We start from the raw sequence: 15,667 nt of genomic DNA on the forward strand, positions 1-15,667 counted from the left end.
CCTCTTTTATATCTCTCTACTTCTCCTATGTCCCCTCTTTATTTATCTATACCTCAATGTCTTTTCTTTCTCTCTCTCTATATATTCCTCTCCCTACTTCTCTCTATCTATAACTTCTTATATATTTGTCTTTCTATCTTTCCATCTCCCCCTCCTTATATAACTTGACTTGGCCTAGTGGAGGAGAATTTGTGCTCTTGAAAAGGAGGTCACAAGTTAAAGTCCCACAAGGGGTAATGTATGTATGTGTTACATCCCATTTGTGCCCTAGTTGTTTTTATGCTACATTACGCCATGTTGTTTGTCCCTAGTTGTTTTATGCAAAATTTACGCGATGTTAATCGTGCCCTAGGTGTTTCATGTTATAATTGAGTGATGATGCCCTAGATGGTATTTGTGCTCAGTTTAGTGAAATGGTGACTTGCAACTGTTAAATTGATGTTTTGATATTTAACATGATTAAATTTAAGATGTTTTATTTTTGTTAATAATATTTTTGAAATGTTAGAGTTATGACAAGATTTCAGGCTAACTATTTGAACTGGTCAAGTGTGTGCAAGAGTTCATCGTCCTTCAAGAAGGGAGGGAAAGTATCATCAAGTCGGGAGGTAATGAAAGAGAACTTATGCCATCTAGAAACCCTAACCGTAAGTTGAGTCAGGTTGTCTCATGTTGACCATATCTTTCATTAGCTTGTCTTGTCTGGTAACCCTAAATTGGTTTGTATAGGAGTTTTTTAGGGTTTCACGACTCTAAGTCATAGATTGGATTCCAAGTTAATTTATTATTATATAATTACGAAATTTAATCATTTTTATTGCTCATGTTTTAATATAATTTATACAAGTTTATATTAATATAATATATATGTATAAAAATATAAACATTATTTCACACCCTTTTGATGTATAATATTGACATTAAATATTTTGACCAATCTTTGATTTGGTCTTTTATAAAATGATTTTAGGAGCCATGAGTTTGGGCAAGTCTAATTTAATTTATCCTTAACTTCGAATATTTATATTTTTATTAATATGAATAAAAGCTTATTTTGAAAGCTTATCTCATTTTAATTTATTAAGATATTATTGTGAAGACAATGACATAAAGCCATTTATCGAATGGTAGAATATAATTGAAAAGTAAATGAAATAGAAATAATTTTAGCGTTATTGGGCATAAAGAAGGTGAATATCATGGAAAATGAGACCACCGTAGTGGCAAAGCAGTACCAACTACATGTCTTTTATGTGAATCAAAATGCATTAAAAAATAATAAGAAATAAAGCCCAAATTTTAAGAGCTGATTTTTTTGGAGGATTAAAAAGCAATAATATTTTTTTTGGCATGACCATTTTTATCTTGGTCGTCTAGTAAAGAGAAAGGTATTTTTTGGCGTGAGAAGTGAAAGGAAATTCAGGTGAATGCAAAGAATTAGGTGAAACTGGAAGAACCTTCTCTTATCATGGATATATGGGCATTATTTTGGAAGAGGGATACAAAATATTAAAAACTTACTTGGAGGTTCGATTAAAAAAAAAAAAAAAAGATAGGAGCTTAGAATATTATTGCATTCTCTCTTTGAACATAGCGACAACTATTCTGAAAAGAAAATAGCACTCCTTGTGGAAGCTTTAAGAGTTCACAGAGCTGAAGAACTATGCAAGGAAGCCATAACCAGTGACCTCTCTCTCTTCATTATCCAGGTCATGTTAATTTTATAAAACTAGTAAGCTTTGTGTATACATTTTTTCTTTCTTACTGAGTCTGTATTAAGAAGAGATGAACATAGAGAAAATGCATAAGGAAAATTACAGAATGGTTGTAGCTTATGTAAATAATAAGAAAATATTTGGCTGTGGGTTTACTGTATAGCTATGTATATATAGTATGGTTTTATATTTACAATATAGTTGTGTATTACAGTAGGGATTGTGTAATTTCAGTATGGCAGAAATTAGTTCTTCAATGAAATGGAAAGATCCATAGGGTTTAGTTAAATCAAGAAACTATGAATGGAAAATTATCCAACAGCAGGGTTATGCTACAATATATATATATGAGAGTGGATTATTATAGCCTAGAAATTGAGCTTAGCTGATAAGGAAAAAACAGAATAAAACTACTCAGATTTGAGGATAAACATATCCAGGAAAAAATTGTATTATGAATAATTCCTTTTCCTTATTCAATCTGTATCAGTATAATCCAAATCTGAGAAATACTATGGTTGTGAGGCTAATTATCCAATCGTGATTAATCTTCACTAGCATGTGATTGAAAATAAACCCTAGCTTAGGAAAGGAAAATGGGAAAGAGCAGATCAACAACACCCGTAATGCAATTAACATTTCAAATATAATCTAAAATACATTAAGATATTGTAATGACAACGGAGACATGTCATGCATGATTTTCATTCAAAATTAAAGATTACATGGGAAGTTGGTGGCTCTTAAGCCATTTTACCTTTCCTAATCTAGGGGTTACTTATATTTTTAATATTTTCTACAATGATTTATGAGAAGATTAAAATAGAAACCTCATATGAGAATATAACTCAGAAAATAAATGAAGTTCATGGAAGATGACTAAGACATGTAAGTCAAATCCACAGAAGGGCCAAGAGTGAAACATAACACTAGTAGCATCTCTAAAATTAATTCTACTGTTAGATGATTATTTCAAAAAATTATATCAGTTCTAAAGCTCACAGAGCCAGAGTTAACTAGGAAGAAACTTTTACTTATGGATAATACTTAATCAAACCTTTGTATGAAAAGAGTTAGATAGACATAAGGGAACTTGGTGGTGTTCCTTAAAATACAAATGATTAATATTAAGCTTTTCGAAAGGGAACAATAACAAATCTAAATCATAATTCATGTTGAATATAGAAACATGGTAGTAACAAGAGGATTAGATACGGGTATGTGCACAAAGATGGTGGTAAGAAAAAGTGGACACCACCTAAAAAAAACATGGAAAAACAAGCAGCGCATACGTGATATTAAAATTTGAAATCACCGCGTACGTGCTTAGGTTCATTGTTCCTGAGCCTAAAGAAAGATACTGTGTATGCGGTGTTTTTAGGAAAGTGAGTGCGTACGTGGAGTTTTTTAAGAAAGTGAGCGCGTACGTGGTGTTTTTTAGAAAAGTGAGTGCTTACACGGTTTTAAGTCCTAAAAACTGCGTGCACGGTACCTGTCAAAAAAAGTTTTAAAAAAATGATTGGGTCTTATTTTCCCTATGACCGTGGTGTTTTTTCCTCTATTTTCTCCACGAAACCGCGAACGGGCTTCCACATTTCTCCACCAAACATTATGGATCAAGGTTAGTTTTGCTTTATTTTTGTCTTTCTTTCTCATTTATTTAATTTTTTTTACGTTTTGTATTTAATTTTGTTTATTTTGATTAGGTTTTTTATTTTTTGTTTCAAAAACCAAATTCTGATAATCCACAACAACAACAACAAGATGCACCTCCTGAAAACCCCGAACAAAACCCACAAGGTACATCTCTAGTTCCTCCTTTTGACCGTACACCTAAAACACAGGAGCAATTGATTAATCAGTTAGGGCAAAACATGTCTAAAATAAATAGATTGATTAATAAATTGAAAACATCTAAGCTTGAGCATCATAAATCCCTCGCCACTAGCCTAGAGACATTAGCTAGTGGTGCCACAATCGTTTCCACACAAATTACAAAATGGGGAAACTTTAGGGATATGTGTCGTTAATACTATGCTAGTGGGTTATCATACGAGAGAGTGAAAAACAAAAATATTAGTAAACAACAAATATGTGCCATTTTTGTTGATCCTAAAATTGGTCAATCATTACCTCTTAATGCAAAGAGGTTTCCCATACATTGGTGTACCAATGTGCAGATGAAGAAACTTTTTTGGTAGAGGTGGTGGATGGTCTTTGATGATCCACCTTGTAATAATTATGAGGTGCCATTGTATTTTTGAGAAAATTATACTATGAGTTTGTCCTCAATGTGCGGCCAAACTATTTTGACATGATAGAGTTCCATGGTAAAGGTTGTGGCTCTGCCCAAGCTAGAGCTGGAGCCCGTAGGTGATTAGCCCCGGAGAGTCGTCACCCCCTAGCACCCAAACCGAAGGTGCATTAGGTTGTCCCAGTAGAGTTGAAAGAGTCGATGCAGCTATATACTCTTCAGACAGCCACAACATTTACTGGTGCCATCATCTAGCATGGGACACAGTTAACACACCCTCTTGTGCTGGATGATGAGCCATTGGTTTCTCCAGGTGGCGACAAAGAGCCCATTCAACATGTGTGTGTCAGGTGCTCGGGGAAATGCATAGGGACAGATGATGAGGCTGTTGTAGATGGATCCACATCTCATTCGTGCACGATTTTTAAGAGTAGATGTCAGACCCGCATGACTAAGGATGTGGCGCTGATAAAGGAGTCGATGGACATGTTGTTTGGCCATCAGCCGCAAACACAAGTGAGTTGATTTGAATTCATAGCATTTTATCAATCAGTCACTTTAAATTTGTAATTACATAAATGAATTTTCATTTATACATCGATTTAAATTAATACAAATAATATGCATTTTAGGATGCAGCAACGGTATCCCATACTACTCACGCAGTTACTATAGCTACAACTTCGACGCCTGAGGTATAAATTTTGTAACATGTTAAAATAGAATAATACACTTTGAATTCAAAAAAAAAAACAAGATATACTAACTATCATTAATGCTTGGTCCAATTTTTGGTTTGTAGGTGTTGACAAGGGACCAAATGTCCTAGATTAATGACATCATGCTCTCAGCGATCGATTTTGGCTTACAAGGCTATACGGTATCATATTTTGTACACCCTTTTTTATATATTGTTTTGATGGAATATGCAAGTCATTTCATTTTAAATTTTTAAAATTATGATTAATATATTATATTTACTAATATCTCATGTTAATTTTATTTTTTTAGGGTACCCCCTTCGTGTCTAGGCCTCGTCCTAAGCAAAAGAATTCCTCGAAGATGCCAAAATGTGGGAAGAAAGTAATTGAACACATTTTTAGTTGTACAATTGTTTGAAAATGTTGAAATTGTCTTAGTTGGGATTTGTAGATTGATTAGTGTTTTTTTTCTATTTTACATGTACATCAGCCATTGAGCTATGTGGATTTGTTGAATGCACCTGATTCGCTCATGGATCGAGAGAGGGCAGAGGTATGTATCTCTACTTTATTTTCTTGATATCATGATTATATGCACGTGTAAATGTGAACTTGTGATAAATTATAATCTTATAATTTTTTCATACAAGAAATATCCATACCTGCTTCATTAATGACAAGCCCTCCTCCGTGCACTGGAGAAGCATCTCAAGATCCGATACACTTTTGTTTGATATATTACATTAATTGTTTTTAACCCACAATACTTATCATTATATTAATTGTATTTAATTTTTGATCATTTTTTGTATAAGTAATAGCGATAGTTTCTCCATCGACGGTGAGCCATTCTCAATCCATTGGAGAAGCATCTCAGGCACCGGTACGTCATTGTTCTCTATATTATAGTTTTTAAGTGTTTTTGATGTATTTATGTTAGTACATTGTATTAATTGTACATTTAATCTACAATAGCCCCCTTCGCAGTTCGACCATAATGTGGATCCTTTTAAGTTTGTCTTCAAGAAAATTCCTAAGACTGACAAGGAGAGGAAAGCGAAGACATTAGATCTAAGATCAGTCAATGAGGTAATCTACATTTCAATTGTAAAAAAATAATAATAAAATACATAGTTATGTTGTTAATTGTGAACTATTTTCTACAAAAGAATTCTAACTTGGTTTTTGAATTGTGGTTTTGCAGCCATCTACAGAGCCGTGTACTGCATCAAAGAAGCTCGATTTTGATGATCCACCACAAGTTTAGGATCATATAGTGTTAGTTGTGGTCATAGAATGACCAATACATGTAGATATATTCTACATTTTTATTGTATATCGATTTGGACATGTCATATGCCACACTTTTGTAATACTTGTATTAACTTGGCAGACATGCCTTTTTTTGATATATATATATATATATATATATATATATATATATATATATATATATATATATATATATATATATATATGTTGATATTCAATCCAATAAATGTGTACTGAGTTCATTATTGTGTATTCGTTGTATTTCGTGGCTGCCCTTTTATAAAGTTAATTGATCATTTGCCTATGTAATCAACAATATGAATATAAACAACAAAAAACTATGATATAAAACATTGCAATCATGGAATATGATTTGATAATTTTTTTTAAATGTTGAATTAACTCTACAAAACTCCTTGTATTCAGTTCATTATTGTGTATTCGTTGTATTTGGTGGCTGCCCTTTTATAAAATTAAATGAATATTTGCCTATGTAATCAATAATATGAATATAAACAACAAAAATCAACAATATGAATATAAAAAACAATATGTGTGTGGTGCGAGAGCACCCTCATGCTCGCAATGGTCAAATTTTAGTTCTCGTGTTTGGGGTCATTTGGATCAAAGATGTAAAAGTTGCTCAATTATCATGAAAGTTGTCAAACTTGTCAAAGTTGTGAAATTTTGGCTTCATTTGGATAAAAGGTGTAAAAGTTGCTCAGTTGTTGTCAAAGTTGCTCACTTGTTGCCAACATTGCTCAGTTGTTGTCAAAGTTGTCAAAGTTGCAAGATAGGCTAGAACTGATTCGGTTCATTGCGTGCACAAACTGACGTCACGAGCGCATTTGGGTGGGCAATTTTACGCTAGGCATGCTCTTCTCGTGCACCCCAGAGTGTTAGAACGTTGAGATTCATACCCTACCGACGCGATCTCTCAAGTGCCCTGAGTTCAAAAACTTGTCAAACTTTGATGGATTATTTTTTCCAATCCAGGACACATATGATCGACCTATTTGAACTTGTGGTTTTGCGTGAGGCTCCTCTACAATGGCCTATCTCGGTTTCCGACGACTCAGAGCCATTTTCAATTGGTAGCATTTTTTCGCCTGCTGCAAAAACCGTTAGTTGCATGCAATGCAAAGTTGCAAGATAGGTTAGAATTGATTTGGTTCATTGTGTGCACAAACCGACGTCACGAGCATGTTTGGGTGGGCAAGTTTATGTTAGGCATGCTCCTCTCATGCATCCCAAAGCATCAGAAACATTGAGAGTCATACCCTACCGATGCGATCTCTCAAATGCCCTGAGTCCAAAAAATTGTCAAACTTTGACGGACTATTTCTTCCAATCTAAGACACATATGATCAATCCGTTTGAACCCGTGGGGTCGCGTGAGACTCCTGTACAATGGCTTATTTCAATTTTTTATGAATTAGAGGCATTTTTAATTGGTAGCATTTTTTTGCCTGTTGCAAAAACCGTTAGTTGCATGCAATGCAAAATTGCAAGATAGGCTAGAATTGATTTTGTTCGTCGTGTGCAAAAACCGACGTTATGAGCGCGTTCAGGTGGGCAAGTTTACACTAGAAATTCTCCTCTCGTGCATCCGAAAGTGTTAGAACATCGAGTCACACCCTATCAACGTGATATCTCAAGTGCCTTGAGTCCAAAAAATTATCAAACTTTGATGGACTATTCTTCCAATCTAGAACACATAAGATCAATCCGTTTGAAATTGTTGGGTCACGTGAGACTCCTCTATAATGGCCTATCTCAGTTTCTGATGACTCGAAGCCATTTTCAATTGGTAGCATTTTTCGCTTGCTGCAAAAATCGTCAGTTGCATGCAATGCAAAGTTGAAAGATAGGCTAGAATTGATTTGGTTCGTCGTGTGCACAAACCAACATCATGAGCGCATCCGGGTGGGTAGTTTTATGTTAGGCATACTCCTCTCATGCATCCCAATGTGCTGGAATGTCGAGAGTCATACCCTATTGGCGTGATCTCTCAAGTGGCCCGAGTCCAAAAAATTGTCAAACTTTGACAGACTGTTTCTTCCAATCCAGGAAACATATGATCGATCTGTTTGAACCTGTGGGGTCACGTGAGGCTCCTCTACAATAGAATATCTTGGTTTCTGATGACTAGGAGCCATTTTTAATTAGGAGCATTTTTCCGCCTGCTCCAAAAATCGTTAGTTGCATGCAATGCAAAGTTGCAAGACAGGCTAGAATTGATTCGGTTCATCCTGTGCACAAACCGACGTCATGAGCATGTTTGGGTAGACACGTTTACACTAGGAATTCTCCTCTGTGGCATCCCAAAGTTCTAGAACGTCGAGAGTCATACCCAACCAGCACGGTCTAAAAGTTGCTTGACAACTTTTTTGACAATAATGACAATTTTTGCTCAAATTGTATCTAGACTCAATCTATGACTCCCATGACCTAATAATAACTCAAATAATTATCCACGATTATACAATAATCAAGAATACTCATGATTGGCCTTATCAATAATGGTCATGATTGACCTTATCACATCACATAAACTCAAAACATACTCACAAAACATAGACATACAAAATAGTCACATATTATTCAAAAATTTGCCTCTGAGTATGATCAAATCAACTCTTGGCTATTTGAGTATACAAAAAATTCCTTACAAATCATCTCATGGGCTTTTATACAAAATTGGGCATTACAATATGTGTGATTCAACTCCTCGCCATTTTAATATACAAAATTTGGCATCTAAATATGTACAAATTAGCTCATTGCCATTTAAATATACAAAATTATGCCCCTAAACATGTACAAATCATCTCATGGGCATTTATATATATAAAAAATTAATATAGAATAATCCATCGATGATATATACAAAATTCTCAAAATCATTCTACTTTGAACTGTAGAATCAATCAAGTGAGCCTTCAAGATCGACTCTAACCTGTATTGTGTCAAGTATTGGCTTATGGTCAGATTCACAAACTTTCCATAAGATCTTGTTATGAGGTCTACCACGATACTTCATCAAATGAATATTTGTTGCAACAACAAGGTTATAGAAATGAAGAATATGTTTGTGTGTTTCAAAGTTTTTGAACAACCAAACATCAAAATTCTTGATAGGGTATTTCCTAAGACATGTTCCTGTCATGACAATAGACCCTATTGGGTACTCAATACCCTCTATGTCGATGATTGTGGTTGTCAATTTTCTTTTAGGCTCAACACAACGACACAAATAGTAATATGTTCCTTCTTCATTGTTCTCTTTTGTAATAACTGCATACACATGACCTACATTTATAAAGTGATAATACTTGCAAAAAAATTAACTCAAAAAAACACCTGAATCCACTAGGTCGGATACATGGTCAAAATCCACTGATGTCTCCATCTGGCTCAATTGTAGTGCTTTGAGAATTTGATATGTATCAATGGGAACCAACGGTCTACAAGACCATTTGTCAACCCACTCTTGTAATTCACATTCTTCCCACAAACAATACATGCATGAAGAGCAAAAACATACCATCTGTCTCGTATAAATTACTAGTGGACTTGCATTTGAACTCATAAATGAGTGCATGTCACTCGATCTTGCAACTGTACAACAATCTAGATAGTTTTCAATGTTAGATTCAGTGATCAACCAAAAATATCTATGAACCAGTGATGTACCTGGATTACCTGGACCCATCGTAGAGTTACAACATCGCACAATTGTTTCTACATCTATCAACTCAACACCACCTTTGTACTTCAATTCTTCTCTATCTAGGGCTCTTTTTACACATGCTCCTACACCATCGTGCTCTCCCTTACCATGTCCAGCCTCAGTGAAATTCTTAAAATGTTGTACACCGCTTGTCATATGCATCCTTGTCAACCAATAAAACATCCTTGCATTCTTGAATTGTGCGGTGCAATTATCTGACCATATTAAGTGTTGGTTGTATTGTATGTTTCCTTCTTTTAAATTATCATAGAAAACTTTAAAGCATCCTTGTACAAACTTCAATGAATGCGTACAATCATCACTTATGTAGAAGTGATACTCTCTTACAACCTTTATATCCTCATCTATGCTATCATCTGCATGCATGAATGTTATGTGTACAAAAATAGAAACTTGTGTAGAATGATAATACATAGATTGCACTTCGTTTTGAGGTTGTAGTGTATAATTTTTAGCAAAATCGACAATAGAGACAATGGTGCCAAGAGGAAATGTGTCATTACATAACATGAATTGCTCATCTAACCATCGAGCTCTATGTGTATGCATTATGTACTCATAAACTAGTTTCTCTTGAAACATTTTCATAAATTCAGCTACACATATATCATTTTTCACTAACTCACATCTCTTCAAATATTTTCCATCTTTAACTCCATATGTGATTGTCTTGTATTTTCCAATAGAAACTAGTTTCCTACCAATTTAATGTGTGCTCTCCAAATGTACACATCTTGGTAAACATTGCAAACCACCACATATAGCACAAGAACCTTCCAAACAAGACATCTTATAATAAATGCAACCATCATGTCTATTACATAGCACACTTGAAATAAATTCTCTTACCTACTTAGGAGGTGCTTGTGTATTGCATTCCTGAAAAAACATTGTTAGTGTGCAAAGTAGAACAAATATGGTGAAAAATATCATAGTGCATGGAAAATTCAATATGCATCCTACAACAACACGTGGTGCGTACATGATTAATCTTAATATAAAAAGGTTTTGCCATTTCAAAAAATCTTTGAGAAATTCTTATTTGAGGAAACTTTTCAAAGAATCTTTCATAAAATTTTGTTTGAGTCATATCCAAATAGTGTTTGGCAAGTGGCTCACAATTTGTAGACCCGATTCGCCTTCTAACAACATCTCTTTGGTTGGGCAAAACTCTTGTGTTGTCATGCTAAAAATTTTCAATTAATATTCTTAGTGCATCAACAACAACCTTGTCTTTGTGTGGTAGTCTACCCAAGAATGCCCAAAGAGAATTACCGTTAGGTTCCTCTATTTTTTGTCGCCTCTGTAATGCTTTAATTAATGTTTTTCTACTGACGTTTAATGACTTACTTGTTTTGCTTATCAAACGATTTTTTTAAATTTTCTTGCTCATTATGGTTGATGTAATGACATGTCGAGTAACATTAGAATCTTAGTATGCGATTTTGAACCAATAGCTTGATATGCATCAAATAGATTTCTCACAATAGTTCTTTCACGTTACTTTCAGATGATCTTAGGTCTAGAATTTTCGTCGTCTCTTTAAAATTTAATTTTTAATCATTTGAACAATTAATTGACATCTTGCGGTTTGATTTAAGTTTTCAAAATAGTTTTGCCATATTATTTTAACCATTTTCCTATAAGCTCATTCATTCATTTTATCGGGCATTGGCTTCAATATATTCTCATCAATGTCAATTAGATACTTTGGTTTCCTACGAATGATTCTAAGAGGTGTTAACATCGGTGCATTATGTATATTCAATTCATCAAATAGAGTAGGTGTATGTTCATCATTTAATTGATTATTTAATGTGGTCTCTTCTTCAATTGCATTAGGTTCATACGGTAAATCAAATGTCTCTTCTTCAATTGCATTAGGTGCATTATGTTAGTTTGGTAAATCCAATTGAGATGTTGAGGATGACATACCTTTTTGTCCCATTGTTCTTATGTCACGTAATTTCTTCATACATTGCCTTTGTTTTTCCTTTTCAGCCTCTTGTTATTCCATCGTTCCTCGCTTTTTCTTTCCCATGGTTGATATCAGTTGTCCTAAATAGAATCGTATTACATATATATGTAAACAAAAGTTCATAAACAATAAAATAACCATAAATATGCATCTTATCATTATTTTTTTGAATCAAAACTATTAAACAATCACAATAATATTGACAAAACTAATAAGAACAACAATTCAATCATTTGAAATCATGCAAAACCAAAAAAATCACTTACTTCTATATATAAAACAATGACAAAAGTGTAGACACAATTGTAGTGGGGCCTTCAGCGACCTCAAAAACTTCTTTTGAGGCCATTGAGGCTCTTGGGCAAATAAAACTATGTCTAAGTATTGCGTACCTGTATATTAATAACCACGTACGTGTTTTTAGTCCCTTAAATGTTGGCAAACCCAACGGTTTTTTTTTCATCTTGTATGTGCTCCTAGGCCTTAAAAATGTTATGGAAGGGCATCAAATTAACAGGTTCAGTACCCCGTACATGCTATTTATAGTAAAGCAAATGTGAAGGAAAAGGGAGGGAGGGAGAGGGAGAGGGGGGAGAGGGAGAGAGAGAGAGAGAGGGAGAGAGGGAGAGAGAAAGGGTGGGGAGGGAGAGAAGAAGAGAGAGAGGGATGGGGTATGGAGAGAGAGAGAGAGAGAGAGAGAGAGAGAGAGAGAGAGAGAGAGAGAGGCGCTTGAGAGGGGGAGTGAGGGAGACAATACACATACATATACATATATGTGTGTATATATATACTTAATAAATAAATATATATATATATATATATATATATATATATATATATATATATATATATATATATATATATATATATATATATATATATATATATATATACTCCCAAATTTTAAACAAAAGTAGCGCGTACACACTTCTTATAGTAAAGACAACGCATACACGCTTCTTATACCATAGGTACCTTGTACGCACTTTTGACTATTTAGGATTGGAAATAGGCCTGGATGACAAAGCTACGGGTTGAAAGTTTGATTTCCCTCCTTTTTGACATGTTTTATTTTATCAACTTGGTTTCTTGACTTTGTCATCATCAGGTTTACAATTGATCAAGTGGGTATTTCTAAAATTGCCTCCACATTTTCACCCATCTTATGAGCTTTCTAACCATATAATTTTTTTAAAATTTGAACAACAATAACATATTATTATTGAATTTCTTTTACCAGTGTCTCCATAGTTCTCACAAACATACATGTACCATTTTTTAATAAATTTTGATCTACTTATCCAAAATTTTAAAAAATTATATATTATTGTAGTGCGCTTGATTCTTTACAATTTAAAATAAATAAATTTTATTTTCAATTTTTTTAGTGCAAGTTATGCTTTGTGCACGAACAGGTACCTAATTTTTAGGATGTGCTCGATTGGAAAAATCATAAAAAAAAATAGTCAACAAAAAATTACAAAAATACACAAATTCTAGTGATCACTCTTAAATATTTCTGCCAAAGGATTTGTCAAAATACTAAATCTAACTATGACTTTTTTGATGTGCACGTCAGACACTATGTTATGTTTTTTTTAAAAAAATCAGGGTCTGTTTTTTCGTGCGCGAAGGATTTGACTCCCTTACTTATCCAACTTTGAAAAAGTTTAGTAGTTTGGAAACTAGATTCAGAGTCCTACAATATTTGTTCTTTGATTATCTTCATATCTTGAGTGGACAACTTTCAAATTTTGCCTCCAAGTTCAAGTTCACTTGATTTCTGAAAAAAAGTGTCCACTTATACCCCCCTTTTTGACCATCATCTTTGTGCACTTACCCATACCTTGTTTCCTACCTTACCTTTTTCACACTAAGGTAATTTTTTTTCAGACTTAGACCATAAAATACTGATTCCAAGGGGAAACAAGAATACTTTTTAAAAAATAGTAAGGCTAAATCTAATATCGAATAAGCTACGATACTCCGTGGAGAAATAATGTTCAAACTCAAAATATGTACTTTGTGATTGAAACCCAAGTGATTGACAAGTGGAAATCCGCTAATTAAGTTATTAGGAAAGAACTCATATCCTAGAAGTTCAATTTGCCGCCATGAAGGGTTAAAAACCATATGCAACTCAATAACTAATATCAGCTAATAAAGGTCAAGTATGGGCTACTTTTCATGAGTAAACAATATTGAAACTGTCTGAAATATGAACTATTCAACTGCTGTAATTTAAAGAGTGATAAAATTGTATAGGGAATTGGCACATTAATAAAGGGATAGTGAATTCTGCATATGCATTAAGCATGGATTCATTCTTGCACTCATGAGAGAGCAGGTTGCTAGTTTAAGGGCACAAGTGTGAACTTCAAATTTAATTAAACTAGGGTTTTGCCAAAAGATAGGTTACTCCCTAAGAGTATAAGTCACCTCAAGTTTGATGACCAACATGTGAAACTTTGGTCCAAACATAAATGATAGCCAAGAGCCTCATAGAGTCAAAATGCAATCAACATAGAGACATACATGATGATTTGAACACCTTCGGGAATTTAATTCGATCGAGTAGGGTTATGAACAATGACTTCATGAATTAATGTGACTGTAATTACATTAAAACCTTTAGCCAAATGATGCTACTTCTATAAGCGTCAACATGTTGTTAATCCAGATATACAACTCGGTTAGAGGTCATACTAGTTACAGGTAGCCTATAGTGTATGACCGACTAGGGATATGTGTGGGATGATCCACCAGTTCAGATGACATGAGTTAGACTTCCTGTTACCTCCCCGTGTAGGGTTGGGCCAATCCAGTTGGATATAGCACAGGGAACTAGTAAGTCTGTGGTTGGGCGGAAAAACATCTTGATGATACTTTCCCTTCCCAATGGTCTATTGGTAAAGTCATGAAAGATCAAAATTTTGGCATTTGGAAAATGTATCTTCTAAACCTCTCTATATAAATTTAATTTGAATTGTTAAACTTTTCATTTGTATCAATTATTTTGCTCATAGCATACATCTCTGTTCAAATAAAGTTTCAGTTCAATGTTGTAAAAAAGAAAAAAAAAGTTGCAAGTTTTTCCCTTCTTTTTTGTTGCAAAGATGTAAAAGTTGTTATTTCAAATTTGCATAGGTTGTAGCATGTTATAGTATGCCTCATTTGTAGCATAGTTAGGTGCCTTCAATAAGGAGTACATGGTAGTCCCATATTGCTATAAGCCATCTATAAACCCATATACAGACTGACCAATACCCTAGACTATAAAAGAATCTTTTTTCCTTTCTTTCTTGCCATATTTCATGCTCCCTATCTGTCTCTCTATATTTCTCTACCTCTCTTTATATATCATTTATATTTTTATATTTCTTTCTTTATGCTATCACTTCTCCATTGAGACCTTTGTTGCACAACTAACATCATTTGCTAAAATGGCCTAACACTTGAGCTCATTCACTACATAAATGTTTGCAACTAATAGACCTAAACATTTCCTAATTAACCTTCCACACCTCTTTGACATACCCATTGCACAACAAGGCAAAAATGCTAGTTTAATTAAAACAGTCTATAGTATATTTTAGATAAAACAAATAAATTAATTCGCTTAAGGAAATAGAAGAATAAATGTTGGTTAATTAAATAATATAAATTATTTAACAAACAAGATGATGAAAATGGAGGAATAATGAATTAAATAATAATAAATTATTTAACTAACAAGATGATGAGAATGAAGAAATAACGACAACAAATTTTATCAAATGATAACGATCAAATTTAAATGTTTACACACACAAGATTACACCATTTATCAATATAAAGAAGAAGTAGTCAATTTTAATGTTTACCAGGTTAAGGATCCCTACTCCATTAAGATAAAAAAAAATGACAATAAATATACAAATTTCACCGTTATAATATATATATATATATATACCTATATATATAATTTTCTTTTCTTTCGTTTCCTGCCTCCAT

General features: G+C 33.6%; 1 long non-coding RNA gene across 6 annotated transcripts; it reads left to right on the forward strand.

The window, feature by feature from the left end:
• Nucleotides 1-1,417: 1,417 nt before the first annotated feature.
• On the forward strand, nt 1,418-6,051 carry LOC131060399 (uncharacterized). Of its 6 annotated transcripts, XR_009372344.1 has the most exons (7): nt 1,418-4,485; nt 4,602-4,664; nt 4,772-4,849; nt 4,981-5,052; nt 5,161-5,553; nt 5,646-5,759; nt 5,875-6,051. It is a non-coding gene; the product is annotated as an uncharacterized LOC131060399 (long non-coding RNA). The 6 variants fall into 6 exon arrangements; XR_009110356.2 differs by having other exon boundaries at nt 1,418-4,849; nt 5,161-5,223; nt 5,486-5,553; XR_009110354.2 differs by having other exon boundaries at nt 1,418-4,849; nt 5,161-5,223; nt 5,492-5,553.
• Nucleotides 6,052-15,667: the final 9,616 nt, after the last annotated feature.

This window comes from Cryptomeria japonica, chromosome 4 (assembly GCF_030272615.1).
Source record: "Cryptomeria japonica chromosome 4, Sugi_1.0, whole genome shotgun sequence".
NCBI lineage: Eukaryota > Viridiplantae > Streptophyta > Pinopsida > Cupressales > Cupressaceae > Cryptomeria > Cryptomeria japonica.